At 39.1% G+C, this 26120-nt stretch overlaps 1 protein-coding gene across 15 annotated transcripts in view; it reads right to left on the reverse strand.

Moving 5' to 3' along the window:
• LOC113571807 (neuronal cell adhesion molecule-like) overlaps positions 1-26120 on the reverse strand; it is a 70148-nt gene extending 44028 nt beyond the window's left edge. For 10 of the 15 annotated variants that reach the window (XM_035535293.1, XM_035535321.1, XM_035535302.1 and 7 more), the window contains exon 1: positions 25962-26119. The gene's annotated coding sequence lies outside the window, so the exon portion shown is untranslated. Of the gene's footprint in view, positions 1-25961 lie in introns of all 15 variants that reach the window. The other 5 variants (XM_035535254.1, XM_035535258.1, XM_035535271.1 and 2 more) reach the window with 1 other exon arrangement.

The raw sequence follows: 26120 nt of genomic DNA on the forward strand, positions 1-26120 counted from the left end.
CTGTCTGATGTAGAAGGCAAGAGAAAGTCAATAACAGCACCCAGATAATAAGGAAATGACATGATTAAGACTAGAATACAGATTTCTGTTCTCATCAGGATTTGCCACCATAGTGAGACCCAGCCTTTATTAGAACACTCATCAGATGTTACAGCGAATCCATTCCTGTACATGAAGTGGATGGGAAGACGTTTGCTGCCATGTTTATTGCCAGCTCCTCTCTGCTATTATTGCTGCCATTAAGAGGTCTGTTTTGAAAAAGCCTTTTGACGTCCCTTAGCTATGGTTGCAGGGAGCAACAATGGAGGGCGAGCTCCCTTTGAAAGTGTCTCTGTTCTCCCCACTTGGCCCAGGAAAATACAACCCTTTACAAGAGTGCAGAAACCTGAAACATAATCCCATTCAAAGCGAATTGTCCATCACCTAGGACAATGAGTGGAGCTCTAAACAACCAGATTCCGGAACCTTGTTTTTCACAACTTACTATTGGTCCCCCCCCCACTTTCATTTTCCAGTCTAGGTCTGGTACAGCATTATTGAACCAGCAGGCAGATTGGCTTTGGGTTCATACTTCCTCACACTTGTCTATAGATAATCTTCCTCCTTGTGTATGAAACACTGATCTCAGTATAGATTTCTCAGTATAGAAACCTGTATAGAGGGGCAAAATGCCAGTATACTGCATTACATACATCTATACAGATGTAAACAATCACTGCTGTGACAACTAAGCCAACAAGGCTAAACTAACAGCTTTCTGTGCCTCATTATTGTTCAGTGGTAAGATTTGTCAGATTCTACTTCAGTGGTTCGAAACTGATGGAGCGAGCATTGTGGACAATTATCCACACAAAACAAACAAACTGAATTAGATCATAATGATCCCAGCGATAATCTTCAGCTTACATCATGCCTCATTAAACATTAGACAGCTCTTTATATGAGGAAACATTTCTTCTGCAAAAGCACTGAAAGCATTTCTGATGTGCCTGACAGCGGTGCTGGGCAAATGATTGATAGCACATGAGGTATGGATGCAGTACCAAGCAGCCTAGCTTGCAGAGAGAGCTGGGGTGATCAGGCAGGTCTGAGGGTCTAACTCTGGCTAAGGGGAAGTTGAGCTTCAGGCATCCTGTACTCTAACTCCACCTACTTAGAAAGGCACAAGGCCAGACACCACACAGTGACACACAAGCAGAGTGTGTTTGAAGGGGGGGACTGTGTGCAACTGTGCATTGAACTAGATGGCATGCCTTGTGTGTATTCATGAAAGTGATGCATACTTTCCAGTGTGTGTGTGTGTGTGTGTGTGTGTGTGTGTGTGTGTGTGTGTGTGTGTGTGGCCGTGTCCTCTCCATTTTTTCTGTCAGAGGCGCGGCTCCTATGGTGGGTCCCTATTCAGCTTCATGAATGGACCTGGTTTCTGATTGGTTGAGGGACAGAACAAGAGTTTCAATGCTCTCAAGTGTGTTCAAGTGGCCTATGGATGGGGCCATAACTCTCACAAGCTTTACTTTCAGCCCTCAGCACATAAAAAAGCAGCTCTGCTCCCGACACCACAAATTGCTGTTTTTCTGTTGTCTAGTTGTCACGGCATATAAACAACTTGTGGTTTGTGCAAACAAAGCTAATATCCATTTAGAGGCCATTGCTCATAGTTCTCCTCGGGAAATAACCAGATGTCTGCTCAGAAGCAGAAATCTATTAGTTTCGGTGGATGCCTTTTAATGAAGTTTGTAAGTAAACATGTCTGTTTATTTCAAGTTTGTTTATTAATGGGCAGTGATAGTTACACCTGTACTAATACACCACCACTTAACCAACTATTACACCACACAATTATATCCTACATGGCTTCAGTTTGCTAATGCTATTACATTTGACTGCAAGTTCCATAATGTAGGTTAATTTGAGAGGGACTTAGGGAGTTAATATCAATATTCCCCTTTCCATCAGGATTATGTATCAAACATGTTATAATGCACTGGAATGCCCTTTAGGCCAGAGGAAAGTCATATAAAATGCATATTTTAATACAGTTCTCATAACAGATGACCTAACACAAAAATCCAGTAGAATAGGGCAGTTCTAAAAAAGATATTTAAATGAATTACTACTACAATCTTAAAGAAAGAACATGGAAGGTCAACCAAGTCCCTATTTAACTTTGAAATCTAAATGCTAGCTTTTACTCACCCTCTTGTCTCTTTGCTTCACTAACACACATAGATGTGCATGCACACACACAAAGAACAGGTTCAAACTGGTTTCCATGGCTATGAGTAGGCCATTTACCAAATCTGAGCCATTAAAGCAAAGTGAGAGAGAGAGAAAGAGAGAGAGAGAGAGAGAGAGAGAGAGAGAGAGAGAGTGTCTGTGTCTTTGGAGTCTACCACCCACAGCATATTGTTTCCAGCGTTAAGAGCTTGAGCCCGGCTGCATTGTATTTCACCCTAAACTTAAAGAGAAAGTGCTAAAAATATGCCAAACGTGCTATATTTATTTTCCTTTAATAGATGCATGACCGTTAACATGAAAAAATGTATAATAGCCCTACATATCTCACTTAAATATTAAGACATCCACATGTGACTATGCACGTCATATGCACATCAGTGCATAGGTAGGGTCTATGACTTTCATGTAGGTAGAAAACAAACAGCCCAATGTCACAGAATCTCTGTGCCATGCCAGAAAATGTCAGATGTGTATTCAGATGGTAATGCCACAGGAAACTTGAATGGCATGAGGAGCCTCTTCAGGGGCCAAGTCACATTCTTTGATCCATCTCTGGCACACAGGGAGAATCATATTCTCAGATAATTTATGTGGTAAATGGGAAATAGGGCACCAAAGAGGATTAATATTCTGGGCTATCTGTGCCATTACTCTGTTCCACTGTGTTTGATTCCATTTATAGCCTTTTCACTTCATCAGAATGATGACAGCAGAAACTCGTACTGCCTTAATTAGTCTGCTGTTCTTTACTAGGGTCATTCACTTCCTAGCCTCAAATATGGACTCAGATCACCAAACTGACACCCCTAGGATGGGTAAAAGTCTTATAACTACACAGGTGACGCTGTATCATGCTGAGATTAATGGATGGTAACATAGAGTAGCACTTAAAGATTTTTACACTAATGAATGTGTTAACTTCACATTGTAAATGCTGGACTCAAATCATCTCAAGAAATCATGATGAAGTTCTAGAAATCAGTAGATACATGCTGAATGCTGCACCTGTGATGCAACTCAGTTGACATTTTTAAACAAATATTCCTCTGGACAGCAAGGCAAGCACTCATTTATGCATGTACATGAATTGAATGACACCGATTACTGCACACAGAATGAACTTTATTGGATGTACGTGACAATGCAAGTACATTGCACAGTTCTTCACAGCCATGAAAGGCCTGGTTGACAACAGCTGATTTAATGAGTTTCACTGCTGTGATCACTGCTCTCATTTAGGTCAAACTGCTCTCTGGTTCTCAATGCCAGGTCATAGCACTCAAGCAAACAGACACAAATGTCATCTAATAAACAGGAGAAAAAAGTTAGCACTGTTTCTGCTGCCATGTCTACAAGTGAATATGAATAACACAGGTATGCACGCACATACACAAAAATGCAATCACACAGTGATCAAACAATAAAGGGGAAAAACATGAAGTTGGGGCTTTAATCTTTAGGTAGCATTTCCCCATGGAGATATAAACCAAATGCAGGTGCACTGGCCCACAACACATGTACAAATGTAGACGGTATGCATTCTTTATTGTTGGTGACCCACTCCTGACAGCCAAGATGTTCCTAGCACATTTTTACCATTAGGGCAGCAGGGGCGCAGTATGGCAGCTCTGTGAAAGATAGGACAGTATACCAGCCAGCGATCTTGTGGTAGAGGAGTGTTAATCATTAAGAACCGACTTACATTCCCGCTGCATCAAATATAACACAAGTATGAGGGCAAGTGTAGTTTTGTATTTGTGAACCATGGCCTTTGAGCTCTCTCTCCCTCTCTGTCTTTCTCTCCCTCACCCTACCCCACCCCACTCCCACACACACACATACACACACCCTTCCCTCAAGCTCTGTCAGATAGTGTAGCTCCACAAATCTGTGAACCTTTCATTAGTAAATATCCCATGAGACCCAGTCACTCATGCAGCTCCTCCACACTATGCAAGGCCGCTGAACTGTCCACAGGGGTGAGACAGCTAAGTCTGTCCCCCGGAGAATATGTGGCTGGAACACAATGTCATAAAGGCTCTGTGCAAATCATCAGTCCAGAAAATTGCTTGCACACACGTATGCATAAAGCCATGCACGTAAGCACACACAACACACACATGCACACACTGAACAAAAAGTGCACCTGTAGACACACCCCAAGCCTCGTTTATTTCTGCCCTCTCAGTCGCTCATTTTCTCTGAGATCAAGGTCTGCTGCATCACACCCACACTCTCCATTATCCCTGCTAACCTGTGAGATCCTGTACTGGCTGCACAAGCAGCTGAACTTCCACTGTTACAGTACCATAGCCACTCACAAAGGCCTAGGAGACCTTATATTCACTTACATCTCCACACACAATGTGTGGATGTGTGTGAGACAGAAAGAAAGAACGAGTGACAGAGAGAGAGAGATACAGTGTGTGTGTGTGTGTGTATGTCTGTGTGCGCATGCATTGGTGTAGCTTAAAAGTCTGGGGCCCCACTGCAAGAGGCAAGGTTGAGGGTCTTTTTTATTTGTATTATTTTTAATTTACAATCACCTCCCCATAGTTCCAGTACCCCCACCCCCCCTGCACTGCAAGCGCTGTACATCCCTACACCACTGTGTGTGTAGCATCTTTGTTACAAAGGCATATATCTTTCTAGAGCACACTCTCTTTCACACACACACTGCACATTCTACAACAAGGTCAGGAGTTCAGCTCTCATGCCACCTGTTCCTTGGCAGCCCCCATGGCAATAGTACTTTGAGCCAAGATGTGACATGTGAAGACATAGTTAACTAGCAATGTTGCATCATCTGCCTGACTGTGAGTAAAATGCTAAAAAAAAAAAGCCATAGATGTACAGTCATTAGGGGGTCACCTTGCTATCTATTGCTCCTGATTGCTTTATTTTTTGTCTTGTAAAGTGTTCTAAATGAATGTATTATTTATATTCTAATATATTAGATTTATAATATATTCTTAATATCATTTTTTCAGTCCCAAAGATCATAACCTAATGTTCACAATTATTTACTAAGAGAAAAATATCTGATGTATTTTACAGTATGTGTTTTATCCTAACTTAGTTTTCTTACAGATGGACTTTTCATTGCCTGTGATGTGTAGACTGGAAAAAAGTCTATGTCCCATGATAACTTATGAGTTGTGTTAACTGATGCATCAAGGGAGGTGTTATAAACTTGTAGGGTGAAAAACAGTGAATTACCAGTTGTGTTAAAGAGGCATTATAAAAAGGCAAGGAGAAGTGAATCAGATGAAAAATGTGACCAGCTGTCTCTGGTCCTGTTCACTAGCAGATAGTGGGTTCAAGGTAACTTACTGCACTGAGAGTGAGAGGGAACCTCTTATTCTCTAATGGGTTTGCCAGCTGGCTATCTGTGATCAGGTAATTAGATCATAACCTATGGCAGGCTATCCAGAGCTCTTGACCTGTATCTGCTCAACTCAGTTGTCAGAGGCCTGTTGGTAGCTTCAGAAGTTAAAAGTTAATGTCCCACTGCACTTTAAGAAAAAAACAGAGCCGTGCAGTTTCCCTGAGATTCCAGGTGACAGCACACAGACATTATGCTGGTACCACCCACACATAGCAGCATGACACACGGCTAGCCGTGCTGCAGGGTGCTCAGGCAGGCAAAACTGTGCACAGTACACTGGTCTGGACTGTTTGTGTGGGTGGGTGAGTGGGTGAATGTGCGTGCGCATGCATGCTGTGAGAGTGGAAGCAGGCTCTGTGACATTTAATTATTGATTAAGGAAGTGTTCTGCTCATCCAGACAGATGTGCTGCTGTCCCACTCTCCTGTTAGACTGAGCTAAAATGCATTTATAATTTATTCCTTCTCATTACTACCTTGACAATGACAAATAAAGGACAAATCTGGAAAAAAAAGAGGTTGAAAAAGGAAAGCAACTGGCCAAATCTTCATATGATCACACTGATTTCACTGATCTCTTCTGAATGATGAAAGGTGATGCCATAAATAAAACGTGATGCTGTATCGTATACCATGTCTGCTGAGTTCAAGGTTCTTTGCTGAGAAATGGCTATGAAGCAGCAATGTTGAACACCAACAAGCAGCGTTAATAGCCAAATTCCCAAACAGCTAACTATAGTAAGCTCCCCTTGTCTGATTCTCTTGCAAAACAGTAGTGCTGCTATAGAGTGGTAGATCCTGGAGCCCAGCACAGTGAGAGTAGTGTGACATAAACTATTTTTAGAACTGTCAAAATGATTCCTCCTTAGTTGTTATTTATCCATTTTGAGAAGCCTGGAACAAGATATCTGATAGCTTGTCAATGCCTTTACCCTCATTGTTAATTGTGGAGAAAGGAGAGGCATTTTCTGAGGCACGAAGAACTGTAGAAAGATTGATGTCAGTTGGCTACTGCTGGGTACAACAGACACTCTTGGCTGCAAGAGTCACTGTGTTTTTATTGCTCATGCGCTGAACTGCATAAATGGAATTCTGAATTTAATAAATATTTATTTCAAGAATGCTTGTTTGTGTAAGCAAGGGATTCCCAAAATTAGCTAATGACAATGCAAGTTGTTAATATAAATGCAAAGTGTAGAATAAAGGCAGTAAAGGAAGTACTCTTGCATTATGATGCATGTCTCTTTTCAATGGAAAGGAAATTTCTTCCCCAGCATAGTAATTTTCAACATTTTACTGCTGTGTGCTGAATAAAAATCACTCCCCCTAGAACAATGGGACTCTACTCACAGTGTTCACACCATCCTTTCACTTTCAGAGTGAGAAAGTGCATTCTACCCATCAAACTCCCATTGAGCTAGTGGACAGTATGCAATTTCTCTGAAAATGTATGTAGCTGAACAGATTTATGTTCTTTTTGTACTGAAAACTGCTAACAAATTGAATATCTACAACAAATGATTAATTGTACAATGTTACAACATCTTAAAGGAGCATGAAGTGTTAAAATAGCATTATATTTCTCTTAATAAATATTATTGGATTCAATACCACTAGACATGCAAATACATATCAATACATACTGCTTATTAGCATCCAGGCTTCAGGATCTTACACCTACAGTAGCATTTCTGTAAAAAAACAAAACAAAACTACATATTTTTTAGACTCACATTCCATAAAAAACTGATTTATGCAGAACTATTATGAATGTTATGAATGAATATGCCTAATAGCACTGATGTGAAAAAATAAAAATGCATAGATTCATCAAGTCTAATGAGTCAACACATCATGCAGGAAGGCTTCTCTCGTTCTCTTAATATAAACGCTCTCCAGCTGGATGGTTTAGAAGACAAGAGCACTTTCAAATCGCTCTTTCATCAGGCCCAAATACACAGTGGTAGAGTCTCGCTGGTATGAGAGCCATGTGCTCATTGGTGCACAGCTCTCAGCTCTCTCTACTCCCTTCTCCACCCTCCAGAGAGAAAACTGAAAAGACAACCTGCATCTCTGTTCCAAGACCTTCATTTATAAGCCAAAAATAGCCAATTCCTAGATGAATCAGGTATTGCAAATAAATCACACTGAGGTTTGGAGTTAAAGGTGAGAAGAGTTTGAGTAAGAGAACCAATAGGATCTGTTTACTTGATTGATCTTGAAAAACACAATGACGTTTAGTTCAAGTTATATACTCAAACAAATAAACACACTGAAAGCTTATGTGCTAAGTTATCCAAATACATAGGCATTTTACATATTGCTCAATACAAATACCCAAACACTAATTTGGAGAATATGGATAAATCATGTCTTTGTAGGACCTTATGAAGTGCAAGCTCCTTAAATGGCCATCTCATCTATCTTGTGGCATTATTAAGGCCAAGTCAGACATCAGGGAGGAGCTTCTGTGCCAGAATGAATGGGGAAGACTGACCCCACATCCTGTACCTGCTAAGAAAGTCAAAGTTGGAACGGTCCTGTTCAGTTAGACTGATTGGCTTACCACAACCAAGAGTCTTATGATCACCAGTTAAATGTTATTCAATTGAAGGGAATATAAGAAGAAAAGGAAATTATCTATTAAACATTAGGTTAATCCAATAAAATATCTGGAACAATGTTCTTGAACATTCTCAATTTAGGCTTGCCTCAAGACAAAGGAGGGTGATCACGAGAGACCCCATCCACCCATTTGTGTGATTGGTCAAAAATACATCTACAAGGGTTCTTGTGTCATGGCTTGTTTAACTTCCTTAAAACTTTCCTTTCTTTCGATAATTGTTTAGAACAAAACTACTAATTGGCCCCTTTGTATTTAAGTAAAGGTCAAGAAAAAAAATTTTGTCTGAGTATTTCACATAGTGGGGTTTACTTGAGTGCTTCCCTATACTACAGGCTTTTGTTAATGCCTGACATATCCTCTCCCAGCTGCCAGCTTTAAGCCTGAAGGAGCAGCTGCTCCTTTTCAAAAATACAGTAGCACTTATGGTGCATGCAGCCATTGATTGAACTATTGGCCAGTTTTGCAGTGAGTGGTTCTGTCCTTGTGTCTTGTATTTTTAGCTTTTCAACCAAGTTGTGCTCATTGCTTAAGCTTTCGTAGAAGAGTATGAAAATTATTTTCTCATGTCTTTTCTCAGTTCCAAAGAGTAAGGGTAATGTGCTGGGCAGTGGAAATGCTTGCCTTTGAATTCTCTCAATTCTCTGTTGAGACCAGCAACTCACAATTTAATGTGAATGCCAGTGACGATGTTCCTGTCTCTGCCTCACTGTAACCTCACAGGAATTTACTAAAACCATGCTTCCTCTTTATGCACTGTCTACACTGACCAATCATCCAAAGTGAAACACAATAACTGTCAGACCGAGCCAATCATCAAGGGGCAAGAAATACAATACCTATCCAAACCCATCAATTGAAGGGTCAAAATGTGTATTAATGGGTGAGAGTTCTGGGAAGCCTCACACAGTGACATGCATGCATGGTGATAGTCCCTTTTCTTATGGTAAATTCTTTACTGACACACCCCATACACTGTGGTGTTGTGGTGCAAATCCTGACTTATAGCATCGTAAAACAGCATTGTCCCATCCAGAAGTGAATATGAAAGGGAGGTGGTTGCTGAGACTTTGACCATGACGCGGAGAAAAGAGGGGGTCTGGTCATTCTAAACCATGTTTGGCTCAGACACACCCTATACTCTCCCTTTTTTTGGTGAAGCAAAGTATACAATAGAGTAGTATAACACTCTACGTATAGAAGTCTTCAGCTCCCAGCAGGATATCTATTTAATAGCCAACACCAAGAAAGGGGATGCCACAGACCCATTTGGACTACAGTCAGTAATATTAGTAGTAGCCTATGACATGTATATCTGTTTATTTTAAGCATATAAAAATGTCAATCAAACAGGTCGGGTTTTTATGATTTAATTGCTATGCAATATAGTAAATGTCAAACAAGCAAGTGGTAGTTGTAGCTCAGTGGTTAAGGTACTTGACTTGGTATTGGTATCAATCATAATTGTAATTTGCTTTGGATAAAAGTGTCAGCCAAATTCTGTAAATGTAAGTCAAACAAATATATACTGTGATTAAGTCTGATCACTGCCCAATAAGTCACTCATTGCTAATCATGAAATGATTCTGATGGAGATGTGGGTTGACAAAAATAGAATTCTTACATTCGTCACTTCTGCCATTTACATTTTTAATACGATTTTTACCAGGATACTGAACTATTTTAATCTTAAATAGCATGTATCAGCCCACAAGATAGATCAAGGCCATATGCTAGACCTGGTTATCTCAAATAAATTAGATGTCATGGTCTCACAGACTATTGCATTAACCACTGAAGACTGTTGTAAGACCTATTTTAATGCTGATGCTGTAGAGACTTTCAAGGACCTTATGCTCTCCTTCACTTCTTTCATATCATAATTCTGTAATTTAGTTGAGAACTTTAGATCTAGACTTACTAAATGTATCAATAGTGTTGCTCCACAGAAAAACAAGATTCCCTTAGTATTGGTATTGAATAAATGCAATGAGTTATCTCCATTTATTTCCAACAAAATGACTGTTATAAAAATTGAAAGTAACACTCTGATTAGGTAACTCTTCCATCACTCAGGTATGTAATAAGCATAAAGTCAACTTATTCAGCAATCAATCTAAAAACGTAATATTATATTCTGCTTGAATTCTTTAAGCTGCCCTCTTGACCATTTATCCACCAACATTTCAATGAGGTTTTTAACTAATTATCAACTGACATCCTGAATATTGTCTATAATATTGTCTTTCATTATAGAATGTATGGACATAGTTTCAAAACAGCAATTCAAACAGCTATCCATATATCTCAAAATAACAGAGAATCTTGTCTCCCAGTGATTTGTAACTGTAGGGATGTAACATCCCATTTCTTGACAAAATTATTGGGACAGTTTATACTTATCTTAAATCCATAGGATAATCATATACAAAAACATAAATAGATTCATCCAAAAAAAATCTGCTTCTGAATACATAGCTGCTTTGTATTGTAGTGTGCCACAAAGTCTTTCTGTGCTTTTAAAATCTAACTTTATAATTGAGGCACCAAAGAGCCCATAACTATTATGTAAAGGTTCCGTACCTCTGATTTAGACTAAATTGTTTAAAAATCACAAAATTGCTGAGTATGGTCATAATAAAAAATGTTTTGACATTTTCCTGATACCGATAAATTCCTCACTGATAGACTGAAATTACTATTCAGGGTTTCCTTTCATCCCAATATGCGATCTGCTGAGTGGTGAATTTTATTTTGGAAATGGATGTCAGTAATGGAAAAGAGAGCAGAATGAGACATTTAAGCCACTTAACTGCCCCACTGTTCCTCCACTTAATGAGCCAATCAGGCTTCCTCAAGCTCATACTAATGCAATGGACTTTCACAACACAAAATATAAACTATTTAGTTAAAGATAGATTATATGTTATTACATGAAATGGAATACTATGAAGTGCAATTCCTAAATTAGCTTCCATATTTACAGCTTAATAAACATAGCATAACTGCAAAACATATTTGACTGAACATTTCCACCATCATATAAGAATTGTGTTGTGTGTTTAGATCTGAATGCTATTTTAATTGTAACATCCTCATTTATGCACACAACATGGTGAAACACTTTTTCATTCACTTTATTGTTCATGTAAACTAAGCCATTTTCCATTTCTATTAATGTAGGGGACAGGGAGTGGCACAAGTGACTCAAGAAATTTGCATACCATCTTCAGCTGGTCTGTGATTTAATGATTTGGATGAATTTCCATGGATGAATTTTCTCTTGAGCTGATGTGCTAAAGTCAGGGTGGGTAGCGCTGGTGACAGTAAATAAACTCGATAAGAATTTGCTCTCTGCTCGAGCAGTGCCCCTTTTAGAATTGAATATGTTAAGGTTGTGTTGTGGCATAAACCTCTGCAAACAACTTGAATGAACATAATATTATAGTCTCATTGGTCCTGTGCAACTTCAGAATGCAAGAACCACTTTATATTAGTAGTGTACTTTGAGGTTTTCAATTGAAAACCACAGAATACCATTTGATTTGGCGAAGCACTAAATAAAAGCAAATTCCACCGAAACTCTGAGGCTTATTATTGGGCAGTGAAAACTCAGTAGTTAAAGTACTCAACTTGTAATTAGAAGGTTCCCACTGTTGGGCCCTTGAGCAAGGCCTTTAACCCTCAATTGCTCAAGTTGTATTCAATGATCATTGTAAGTTACTTTGGATAAAAACAGATAAATTTTGATCAAAACAGACAAATGCCATAAATGTAAATGTATACTGAATGAATAAAACACAGTTGAGGCAGCCAGTTCTAGAATTGAAAATATATATATATATATATATATTAACAAAGTACTGTTTCAACTTGTTAGATCTATATTAATATAATTCTTTTCTGAAAATTTGTTTCTGAGTTAATGTAATGTTAATAACCTTTTAGGCTTTACACTTTTGTAGCAAAGTCAAATATTTGACTTGCTCCACACATTACCAGTTAGTTAACTCATTAATTGATGCATGCAAATGTTTTTATGTAAAAGAGCTGAAAATCTACTACTTCATGCTTTCCAACAGAAAGAGGTGTCAACATATCAGTCAAACTCTGTGACATCCATACATGCTAAAGAAGCATTCCTAAATTTGCCCTCTCTATTATTTGCAACTTCATAAACATATGAATCAAGTCCCTGTGCAAAAGGCCAGACAGAGGCAAAGCCATTACATATTTGTGAAGAGAAAAGGATTTTTCATCATAATGGATCCCGAAAATGCATTAGTCTTTTCCATTTTGCATCACTTGCATTTAAAATGCCTCAGTTCATCAAACTTTGGGTGGTTCTATATTTTATATTTTTACAGTGTTAGTAGGCTACCAGATGAAAAGGGAGAGCACAGTTATACTTGGAATGATGGCAATTGGCCAGGGTGACAGGTCAGAGAGGAGATATCATCATCCCCACACCAAGCCAAGGAGCCAAGACCCAGGGAGTCCATGCACCAAGGTCAACACCAGAGCTGCTGACCTGAGATTGAAGATCATGGCTAAACTGGACAGATTTCCAAGACATAACAGATTACCAAGACCAAGTGGAGTACCAGAAAGGCTGCTGGAAGATATGTATGTCGCTTTACAGACGATCACTGCTGTGACCATCACTGAGACCAACCAGGTGATATACCCCACAGCAACAGTGGTACTTGAGTGATACTCCATGGAGGATACTGCTCCTTGATTATGTTAATCTTGTAGCCAAGACAAACATCATAAAGGAGCAATATCCTCCATGGAGAAGGAGGTTGGAGGCCAAGATAACCAAGATACAGGCAACACAGAGAGAAATCAGCCAGCTATCAGAAATGCATACAGGCATAATGAAGGTACCTGAGAACTACAATAAGATGTCCATACCTGAGGCCTTGGAAACTGCCAAGACAAAATTAATAACAGCTCTGGCTGCCCACCTGAAGAGGTGCACAAGCAAAGTAGAAGATAGAAGAATAAACAGAATGTTCTAGCATAAGCCATCCAAATGTACTCTTGGTGGAAGGGTAATAGCATAAGAACAGACCCAACAAATCAGGAAACTGAAAAAAACTAGAAAGGCATATGGCAGGGGGAGACATCACACAACATCAGTGCAAATTGGTTAGAACCACAGCAACCTCCAGTATCCAGTATCTATCATGCCCAGAAGACAGACGCCAAATTGGCTAGCTGGCTTTTTTTTTTTTTTCTGAACAGATAAGAAATGAGCTTCAGTAAAGGCTATCTAACTTATCCCAGCTACTATATGAGCATAAAAAAAAAAAATCAACATTTCAGTAGTCACATTTATACTCTTTGGTCCGTGTGCAACTGGGTTATCAAGTCGGGTATTTGAGACACAGCTGGTGAAGTATTTCAACAAATATTTGACAAATATTATATTCCATTTAACAAATACTGTGTTCTTATATTGTTGTCAAGGCTGTTACCTCTGTGACTACTAAAATGTCACAGTATGGTAGCTAGCTATCTACATCCATCCACTTTACTCCGTGCTGTGAACTGGTCGGTGTTGTCCTGTATGTCATCCTGATTACTGTAATTTCATATTTTTTGTTTGCACTTGTGTTCTTCTTTTGTGTTGCATCATGGTCCTGGAGGAGCGTTATTTCTTTTCACTGTGTACTTGTATATAGACTCTAGATGTGATCCCGATTAGTGCGGGCTAATGCTACACCGGAAGAGCGGATGTGCCATGGCTGTTTATTGCATCGGCAACAACCATGGTGACAGGACTATATGACAGAAATCGCACGCATGACTCTAAATTGACTCGCATTTACGAAAGCGATTACTCGATGCCTTGAATGAATTCTGACGCGCAATCAAGTTACTCTACTTATGCCCATCTTAGCCAATGGCTATTTATGGTATCTAACAGAACCCATATTGCTAGTACCTGTTTTTGAAGAGGTTATTCAGTTTTGTGACTGAACACTGCTCAGATTTCGCTACCGTTAGAAAGCCAACTACCTAACCTAGCCAGGCAACGTTAGATATTTAAGTGAAACAATGTAAAATGTTGTGTGTAACTTACAATCTAGCTAAATATGGCTTCATTTGACACCAGTGAGGCACTTCATAACTGCACCAAGCTACAACAAGAGCAGTATGCTAGCATAGTGTAAGTCTCGCCTTCATTTGCCAGTTAATATTGCGCTCGTCTGGTGCTTGTTTGTGTAGATTGCGTGTCCTCAACCTGGCAACTCCCGTGTGTCCGATTCTGAGTAGGAGGGGCCAGGTGCAAACAACTCTCCAAATATTTTGAATTTGGACTTACCATTTTTACTCTACATGTCAATACTGCGTATCGGTCCTAAATACATACTCATAAATGCAATTTTTGATTAACACTCAAACAGCATACAGTATATTCCTGAAGTATTTGGACCATTACGTTGAAATTGCTTGATTCAATAGCCTCAGGTTCTTCAGATTAATTATCAGAAAAAGAATATTCCTTTATGTATAGCAGGGTTACCCAGTTTCAATTCTGAGGAGCCAGAGTCCAGCACAGCCTGCTGATTTCTCTGGCTGTATATGATTCCTCTGGTAATTAACTAGAATCTGAGGGGGTAGCATATTACACAGCAAGAACCCCAGTGTTTAATTACCTCTTACAGTGTTCATTTGTGTCCAGCTGGATTTATAAAAACAATAGATGTTAATCCAAAATTGGAGTTTTTTCTGTGCAGTTTTATTACATGGCAAAACAGTCATAATGCTTTAGCAGATGTGCAGGTAACTGAGGGTAACAACATAAAGTACAGCTGACCTTTGGAGAACTTGGATATTAAGGAATCCAACAAATGTATATAGTGTTGAATAAAGTCAGAATGAGTCCATGGTGTCTCTTTCTGAAACAAATGATGATTTAAAAAATATTTAGCAGTTTCTAGTTTGTTTCATTTACTAACAATTTGTTTACAGTTGTAGCCTTTATGAAAGAGGCCATTGCAACAACTATACCAAATATAAATATTTGAATGTAAATCTTGTTTGATGTCATCCTTCTCATCCATGTCTTCTGCCCCATTTTACGGTTCACACTTTTGACAACAATAGATCTGAATTTGGAACATTGTGGCAAAACTGGCTCTAGCGTTCCTGTGGTTATAGTATTGTCTGTCTATACCCTGAAAGAGAGACCCATATTTTATTGTCATCAAAACAAGTGTGGCACAGCATGCCTCACTAAGTCTAAGGGTACATCTTTGTCACCAACTCAGCACCATTTCCTTAGCACTAACCTGAACCTGTGGCTACATATAAGATTAACAGCACCATTAAACTTTTGCTAAAGGCTACATCCTGGGAAACCAAGTCTTTGAACCAAGAGAGAAAAGCAAAATGAATGCGTGCAGTGTTTACTTTCATTTACTGCTTTTAAAATCACTCAGAGGATAAAGTCTATAAAGCCAAAGGTCACTGAAACAGTTGCATAATAAACATGCTCTTTAAAGGGTTATTTTAAAGTTTATTGAAGAAGTGTTGTTTAATACTTTTGAGCTAATATAAGCTCCCTCAAACTTACAGTGTTTCCTCTTTTTTCAGGTTGTGGTAGCAATGTAGGGTGGGAGGTTTCTCTTCTGGAATCTTGTAGTGCTCTGCCCTTTTTTAATATTCCACATGGAGGATTGGAAACTCTGACACAGCAAACTTGGTTTGATAACAGTATTACCTAAAGCTCAACTATTTCAATATTTGAGGAATTGGCGACCTCTCTGATGGAAATATGCAATTCATCGAAATGTGCAGAAGAACATTTTGTAATGTGAGTTGTGCTGCATTCTGTTTCCCTGAGCAGATTTATCTGATGATTGCAAGTGCATTCCTGTTGAAGGAGTATTAAAAAATAACTCCATAAGAATTCTTGGAAATGTCCTCTGAGGATGTATTGTGAATTATCTAGTTTCAAAACACAGCAAATATATACTGTTTTGGCATAGCTTTCTAAAGAACAGTACATTGCCCTAGCTAAACAGCTCATTATATAAATGTTAGCAACCTTGTTAAAGAGGTACATTGTCACCAGAAACTCTTATATCTAAGGTTTAACCCAATAATTAATGAATATGACAGTATTTATTCTCCTGTGTATCTGTGCATCTATTTGAATGATCTCAAATGCAAATTCAACTTTTTACTGATAAGTATATGATTTCCATTATTGACTTTGGATCAAGTTCTTTTTGAATACTCCTTAAATGTGAATGCATTCACAATCGATAATTGCTTGAGCAAATGGAATGTAGCACAACCCACATTACAAAATGTTCTTCTGGACATTTCATGCAACTACATATTTCCATTAGAGTGGTCACTAATCTCTCAGTCTTACATAGTGTAGCTTTAATGTCCCAAATAATCTTACAATTACATGTAATTTATTTTAGAAAAGACACTGACTGAACTTTTCATGGAGTTAACTGCAAAAAATATAAAAAGGCAGTAAATCTGCACCAGTCTCAATTTTTTTATACATTTCTTTGTTGGGTGTGACTCTTGGAGACAAACAGGGAAACACTGTTCTGAACAATGAATCACTACCTCCTTGATATCCATGCTTTGCCACTTTCCGTTCTACTCAAAATCAGATCAAAGAGCCTCTTGCCTACAGACTACGTGAGAGGGCAGCTCTTGATGTGGACACTTTGAAATGTTTGTAGGTAGCAGCAAAGACTGAAGTTATATAGCAGGAAGTGGTGGGCTGGGGTCAGTATCATAGGTCTGGGTGGTGGAAGAAAATGTCTGGTCCAAAGGGCTTATCACCCCAAACATACAGAACATAGTCACTAGAAGACAGTCATCCTTGTCACTCTCATAGAAAAGAGATGGAGTAAGATTTGCATTTGGAGTATGTTATACTGACCACACACACACAGAAGAAAATATCCACAACCCAGTTTGAAACACAGCCTCCCTTTTCCAAGTGGTCCCTCCTTTCAGGCATGTCTTCTGGTAAATCAAAGTTTGCCCAGGTCAATTACTGATATTCTCATCCTCAACATTGCCAGGAGTTTCCTGCTCCTGGCAATGATGGATTTAGGTCAGGCAGGTTATTTGGTAGGGTAAAGGCAGTTATTTTTTGTTTTTGTTTCTAAAATTTCTGGTAGGTTTATGGCGAGATCAAGGAAGTAGATTTATCTCACGGTCACAGGTCTGATTTTAGGGTTTTGGGGGATAGATAATCTTGATGGCTAGTCTGACTGCTGGCGCCCAGAACTTAATTGGATTTTTTTCCACCATGAAGAATCCAGTGAGGGACATCTCTTTATGGTTTAACCAAACCATGATTTTGAACAAGGAGTTCTTTCAAGTATCAAAATGGACAACATATGAGTCTTGTCCAGTGATAGACAAAAAAAGTCAGTACATTGTCTATTTTCATACGTCATGCACTTTTCATTATTCAAAAAACAAATCTTTTTTATGAGGTGTTAGACTGCTGCTAGCTATATTGAACCATTTGTACCATTACACCAGAGAAAACAAGTATCACTCATTACTCACCTCAAAGAGCAGTTCTAAAATAGATTCTGGAGCCAGAACTAACATTCTGATTCATTAATTGTGTGGGCACACAGGATAAATCTATGGGCTACTTAACTGGAGAAGAGAGGCTCTCAAGTTCTGCTCATCCAATAAGGTGAAGGTTTGTGTTTCCACATAACAAAACTGCCCATCTCTGGTTACACTGAGAATGGTGTGCATGACCACATCCTTTCCACAGGGAGGATAATAGCAAATTGGATCTATAGTACCAGGGACCACTCTTCCCCTGGCCCCATATAAGGAATCCCCTGAGAGAGAAAGGCCTGTGTGATTCAACAAAGGAAACACTACATGGATAGCCGTGGGACTTTGATGTCAACGAGGATTTATGTCCTGCCTGGAAGTTTTAAAATCCACATAATGTATCTGACTTAACATGAGTTTCAAGGATTCACATAGGCTTCTTTTTAAGCAACATAACTTTGTTTGTTTGAGTGTTTTTGAGTGAATTAACAAATGTAAACACAACTAATCCATGACATGTCTCATAAATTATAGTTATCATTTAGCTATCACTCACTGCTCAGTTATAAGGGCATTTTAGGAGCCACATTAATTCAGAACTCCACCTATGTGGATCTTTCAAGCTGTTTAGCTTTAAAAACTGATGTGATTTTTGAGCAGAGTGAACAAAGCTGAACAGAACTCAGCAGCATATATACCATCAGGGTTATAGTGTCTTTTGGTGGAAATTTAGCCTAAGAGATTTTTTATATATACAATAATATATAAGAATTTATGTTACAATTCTAGTTCACGTGCTGTATGTGTTTATATTTAATCTAATAAGTATTTATCCATGTGAGTATGAAGGATTCTCTTTCTTCATGAGGCTGGTAAGTATTGTTTTTTTTATGCTACTTGTGTCTATTTCTTAGCCATTATCCTGCCAAAAAGAGTGATGTCATGACATTGGCATTTGGGTCTGACAGGTCGGAACACATTTGTAAAACTTTTGAAAGTGTTGAATCAATTTCATATTTCTCTGTCTTGGGCCTTCTAGCAACTCTGAATCTGCCCCCCTCATAGGAAGCAAATTACGGTGGAGTCTGAAGGCATGTACATCTGACAAACATCAACATATTATGAAACAAAGTACTGACTATAAGACAGAGGCATTACTCCCTCCTGAAGTTACTCAAGAGGAGTTACTATGCTTTTTTTTCAGCAAATGTTTCATAATCCCTGACTATGTTTAAACAGAACAGAGGGTGGGGAAAGCTGTTCAATGGATAAGACTTAGAAAATGAAATATTGACAGCCAGACAGTTAGACAAATTGTTATGGATGTCCACACATACACACACTCCCATACGCACTGATGCTGTACAAATACACAAAAGGAATTGCCTGACAGATAATGAAACAACTGCATTCACTTTTCACAACTTGATGACCAGACATATTTTCCCCAGAGGATGAAATACAACCAAGCATGCCTAAAACCAGAAAACTTAAAACTGTATCTAGATTAACTGTATAAGAGATTATTTCAAACCTACTATGTGACTACAAGTATTTTTACAAGTACTTGTACTTGTATTTTACAAGTATTTGTACAACTCAGAAATACAGACAGTTACAGACTGCAAGTTCTTAAAAGGATTACGAGTTAGCCAGGAATATTTAAATAAAAACTGTAAGAACTGTTTCTAATGGCTTGTCTATAATGAGCTGCAATAGTTACAGTTTTCATAATTCTGGATATATGTTTTTCAACAATATGCCAAATTATTGCAAAAAAAAAAAAAAAAAAAAAAAAAAAAAAAAGAGCATGTGAACAAACTGACCCATGACCAGTAATGTACAACCTCATTTTTAAACAGTTCCTCGCACTGCAGGAATATAGATGTAGATATTATCTGAAGTGGTGTCACCTACGGAACAGAGAAAGTAGACAGACAGACAGAGAAAGAAGGGGGACCTCCACAATGAGGTTAGCAGTTAAAGAGGTCAGACTGAATTCAGCTGCACAGCCCAAGGCTGCCAAATGCAAATGAATGAAGAGGGAAGGACGCCAGTTTCTCAGGCTCTTTTGTTCTTCATTTCATTAAAAGCTTTATTTCCAAATATTCTACTTTGAAGGAAGAGAAAATATTGTGGGTGTTAATTATATGTTGGGGAGGAGGTGTTCACTTTTGTTTTAGGCCTTAGCTCAGCAAAGGAAACAAATTACAATCTCCCACAGAACATTTTTATATTTCATAGCATATTACTGTACATGTTAGTAAAGGTTTTGGTGATTCAAGACCAAGCTTCCTGTTCTACTCCAAATAGCTAAGGTCTGAATTTGGACAGGCAAAGCTGACCAAGTATCAGTGAAAATGGCTACATCTGCCAAGAGTGTAAATGGCTCTCAGCACTTGCCAAAAAAGCTGAATTTGTCATAGCTGACAGACTGAATTAGGCTCCCAGCTAACCTCTCTAAGCTTCATTGTCCTGACACACTTCCTGATTGGACTGTTTGAATGTCTCTCTCCATGTGACCCCTCTCTTCCCTATGATTGGTAGTTAATGGATGGGGAATGGTATTTTTTGTGCTGTGTTAATATTATGATTATAATGGGTTTTTGACCTCAATCTTCTCTAATCATTTCTAAGCAGAGAGAAAGATCATGGGATGGGGGTGGGGGTGTGGGGTAGATTATGCTTTTAAATAACACACAGCCTGGGCAGGATAAACAGGATAAAAACACAAAACACAATATTGTATTCAATATTGAAACAGTAATTTTCATTAACCAATTCATTCATTCATTCATTCACTCATTCATTCCTTCTTTCCTTCATTTTGAAAGATTACATTACAACATTGATCATTATAAAGTTAGGACAAGTTAGGCTGTCTCATGCTAACAGTCCCTACCTAGTCTTTTTTTAGTCTGTTCGAATATAATGTTCCACTGGCAGTCTCTGAACTGTGTTAGAGCTGATAGGAGGAAAAGCTGATTGGCTACAGCCAATCAGTGCCTCCGTGAAAGGAGTGGAGACTCCAACTATTAACCGCACAGGATTAAGAATCCCTCACTCTTACAAAGATGGCTCAAAACTCACACACATATTTCTAAATGCAGGCAAACACAGAGCAGGCTACATATGAAGATGTATGCACTCATGCTTAGAGACCTGAACTAGATATGCATAATGCTCATTGCTACTGGATGCTCTACAATATTCACCCCATGCTATCTCATACCATCTGTAATCGGTGATCTACCCCATTGCTTCAGTCTGTCCGCTGGCCAAATCTGCCCAAGTGCATCTAATCATTATTTGCATCTAATCATTATTTGCAATCACATACACTGCAGTTCAAACAAAATCAGCTTAACATATAAATTTGGGTATTAGTGATACACAGTGCACTGTTTTGCAAAATGTGCAAAATGACTCAATCCTAAATGCAAGACAAAATGTTCAAAGAGCTGTTCATATCAGTACTTATCGACACTGCAATGATCATTGAACTGGTGCTGTGTGCACTAAGGAATAGGAGTGCTAATTGTAAATCAGGTTCTTCCATGACCTCACTGGCCTTACTAATCATGTCCTTAAAAGCAGGCTGACCCAGAAAGTTCAGCTCCTTTCAGATGCTTTGTGAACATGGGCCAGACCTCTGTAATGGCATGTTGAGCAGCATTGTGCAACAGGTGTGTAGCAGGCCAGAAAGTAACCTATTCCAATACAGAATAGCTATGAAAATAATGCTGTGCTCTCTGAGCACTGAAAAGCTTTTGGATTAATTTCTTACTGCTGTTTAAAACTCCTGCCTGAGAATTGGAATAACAATTGTGTTATGTACTTTGATGACCAGTGAGACAACAGAAGAAAGTAGAGGGGATGGGAGACTACAAGCAAATGGGAGAAGTCATGAAGATGTACCTCAAATGGTTCTCACCGAAGGTGCCTGTCTGTGTCAAGTCTTTAAAAATTGAAAATGGCTTGAACACAAAGAACACGGAGAACAAACATTTTCCTTCCTTTACTTTTCTAGCTTCTGTGATTAATCCTCACCTCAGACTCTCTGTAGCTCACTCATCACATTTTCTCCTCTGCTCCTCCATCCTCATCCTCATCCTCTCTCTCTCTCTCTCTCTCTCTCTCTCTCTCTCTCTCTTACTCCTTTTGTTGTTGTAAAGGGAGTAAAGAGCGCCTTTGCCGCTCTGACCTCCACCACTGGAAATCTTTTCTCAAACATCTGTCACCCAGAGGTTGGTCAGAGTGCAGCCAGGCAGCCTGAGAAGCCCTGGAGGAGAAACATTCTACAGCTCCTTTTGTGATGCATCTCTGTCCCTCCCCCCCTGCCCCCGTGTTACTAGCCCCTCTTCACCAGAAAGAAGCGAGAACAACAGTCCACCAGAAGAGAAGGAGAAAAGAGGCCTCCTTTGTCCTTGCCAATCCCTCCCCACTGCCCACCCATTTAAACGTCCCGTTGAAGTACATGATTCCTATGCTTTTGCCTACTGCTCTTATTTTCCAAGAACTGCCAACAAACCACTTCAACTTTTGTGGATAGCAACTTTCATAGAGATCTATAAACCTTTCGACCAGCGCCTGAATACCATACATTCCATTTTCATGAAGGCCTATAGTAAAAGCCCAGTCTGCTTCATCTTAAAAACTCTCATCTGCCCATGTGTAGAAATGAAACCCTCTAATGTGTCTGTGGGTGGTGCTAACAAAGATAGCCACAGCAAACCACGACCTGAAATGTTCTGACCATTCTTTTAATCTGGCAGCAAGTGATCTTTGGTGTTGACAGGCCAACAGGCAGGAGCTTATGAAATATGCATCCCCTCATGGCGAGGTTCATTCTATCAAATGAGACATGGGGCTTAATCGTGGCTGGGTGGCGCTTTGGTCTGCTACAAGCCCTAACATCATGCAGCGTGAACCAGCCAGTCTGCAATGTCGGGGGGCAGGAGGGTGAGCTCTGTATGTCTTGTAGAATTACCATCACATGTCACTTCAACAGAAAAACTTCCTTTCCAAGGCACATCTCTCAAGAGGTTTTTTTTGGAGAATATAACAATACTACAAGTGACACAAGGTCACAAATAACAAGCAACACAAGCAGTGAAGCTATCCAGTGGCATGAGCTAAAAGTCCTTTCCAATAAGAATGGTCTGCTACAGTGAGGAATTCACCAGATTTCTAACAACAACAACAACAACAACTCAGACAATTCTAAACAACCACATATTATATCTTGCGAAAAACCAACATCAAATTAAAAATATGGAATTAATGTATGTTGAGTGACTACAAAGCACTCGTACACTACAACATGAGAAATCTTCTGGGAGCAAGAGAAGTGATTGTTCCAAAGCTAAGGTTTTCAGCTGTGTTGCATTAAAGTGGGATTAAAGAGTTCAATTCATTTATCTCCTCTTTTTGTTAGTGTTATTCTGATCTATCCATCTGCATTCATCTGTGTAAATTTATTTCAAGATGTAAACAGCAGCAGAGGGTTTTGGCTCTCTGGAAAGCCATTGATCCTCATTAGACTTCACATCAAACCAAGTGTGAAAGCCTAATTATGACTGCCTGCTTGACATCACTTATGTTGATCCAATAGACATGCCAGTCCAGTTTGTGTGTTTGTGTGGGTGTGTGTGTGCGTGCAGTGTGCAGAAAATAGAATACATGTACATGGGAAGTCATGTATATATAACTGTGAATGTAGGTATGTGTGTATGTATGCTGTGAGCATTACACAAACATAGCAGCAGCATTACACATTACACAAACATTATCATGACATAGATTTTAATAATATTTTGTAATAATCACGTGAGATTATTATATTTCAAAACTGTGCTTTGGAGAATGTAGCTTCCCTATTATCATGGTGCTACATAACAGTATATTGATTCATGTCCACACAACACAACATTGTCAAAAGAGTATTTAAAACAAAATTTGTTACAAAAGTAAACTACCTGTGAGAGAAGCCATAAAGAGGCACCCTCATTTCCACCTGCATATCTCTCATTATGGCCTCTGCAACTGGATCAATTCCACAGGGGACTCAGATATGATATCAGCAGTCTTAGCCAGTCTGAGAGTGCTTGGAGAAGCTGTACTGTTCACTCTTTAAGAAGAGAGGCAGAGACTGGCAGGCGACAGACCGCTGATACCCTGCCTGGCTTGGCAGTAGAACAGCCAGCATGCCTCACAAGCCCACACTGTGGAATAAGCAACATTCATAACCAGCTGCCACAGAGGGTCTTCCTCCCACAACACAGCTCTTTCCCATGGGCTGCAAGCCATTCTTGGGGCAGATCTGCGAGTACAATCTTCCATCCCACGGCTACAGTGACGCCTGTGCCATCTGCATCTGGGAAACTACACGTGACTGGCGTGTCTCTTACAATCACTCTCTTGCTCACACACATTATCTGACACACATGTAGGCCAGTGCCTTTTAAGCACATTTCAAACCTTTTTACTTATTCTGCCCATCTGCCAAGCTGGGGGTTTGCAACACTGACTAGATAGAGTGTTTAGGGTCATAAAGAACCACCCTGCAAATCCTCCTAATCCCCTACAAATTTTCTTAACTGAGAATAACAGATAGTTCCCTCTTTCCAAGTTCAAAATAATTTAAAACTCCAAATTTCATAATTCTACAACTTGGAAAGCTGTCTGTCTTCTTTTTTGACAGTTGAATTTAAATAAGGGGTATTATTGTTTCAAGAGTATTAACAGCAACTGTTGGAAAAGCTCAGCTATCTCTACTGAGATATCTGAGAACATGGCACTCATCATTTACAATGTATTATTTGGGAGATTTGACCCAATAATGGCGTGCGGTGGGATGATTGTGTGGCATGTGTATGGGTGTGCATAGTTTGTGTGGGAGGGTCACTCTGTGAATGAAGCACTGACTCAGGAAGACTAATGGGGGAGGGTGGGAATGCTTCTTTGCACAGGAACGTTTGTTTGGGTGAAGAATTAATGTCTGAGGAAAAATACAAAGACTCTGATGTTTATTCATATAAATTATAATTATTATAAATGGTTGATTAAGCACTAGATATAACACTGATGGTTAATTTTCTTTACTTCAGTTTAAACAAATGTAAAAACATAAAGGATAAAACATATAATGAACAAAATATAGATGTTTAGTATCATAGTAATGGTATATAAAGCAGTAGGCTGTGATTCACTATTGTTGTGCTAAAATACAAAATGTACTATTATTTTAAATAAAAATGAACATATTCTCTTTTCTTCAGGAATGAATAAATTGACCTACTTTGTCATAAGATGTTATTAACAGTGAGCAGTCCTATAGTCACTGTCACTGCTGATATATTCATTACTATGAATGAATTGTCATTGTTACTATAGATTATAGACTATGTAACATACTGAGCTGCAGTAAAATAAATATACGACAATGTGTTCATATATAGATAGATAGATAGATAGAGAGAGAGAGAGAGAGAGAGAGAGAGAGAGAGAGAGAGAGAGAGAGAGAGAGAGAGAGATTTGAAATCAACCTCTATCGTCCAGGGCAAATTAAGACAGCATACTATTATGAGTAATAACAGGTGTTTCAGATCAGTGTAGCGTGCGCCCAAAAAGAGACTAGTTACACGGGATGCGTGTGACAGATGTTCGAGTGCACCTGTTTTTATCACGTGAGCGCTAATCAATATCATTGCAGATGTTCGTACAATTTATAAGTACCCAGAAGTTGTGTCCTAAAGTACATAAGAATTCTCCCATATTTTAATATTGATTTAGTCAGACTAGCCAGTGTTTCCTGTCACGCATCTAATTATATTCATCATGAGAGCATTGGCTCTAACAAGGCGCATGACAACTGTATGGATGTTACACGCCTTAGAAAACAACTCTGAAATTGCACTTCAAGTGTCCACAGCGTCGACATCCACGTCAATTCAAAACACAGTAAAATAACATGAACGTTTAAAGAGAAAATACACACCCCGAGACCAAATGGTCACTGTCTCGGAGAATGCGCATTTGTATTTCTGATAGCTTTGCACCTGCTCCCTCATAATAACCTCCAAACTAACCATTGTAAGCGATTCAGACTCTGTAATAATGACAAACACACCGTACTTACCCACTTAATTAGGGAACAGATTCCTTCCTATGTTACTCTTGCTCTTTTGATCGGATTCCCGGTATCACTGAACTCTGCTGACGGGTACTCCTTTCCTCCGTCTCTCTTATCGGCTCAAATGCCGAGCAACACTTCTCCGCGCACGCTCCGTTCAGCCAG

Source organism: Electrophorus electricus, chromosome 2 (genome assembly GCF_013358815.1).
Source record: "Electrophorus electricus isolate fEleEle1 chromosome 2, fEleEle1.pri, whole genome shotgun sequence".
NCBI classification, from domain to species: Eukaryota; Metazoa; Chordata; class Actinopteri; order Gymnotiformes; family Gymnotidae; genus Electrophorus; species Electrophorus electricus.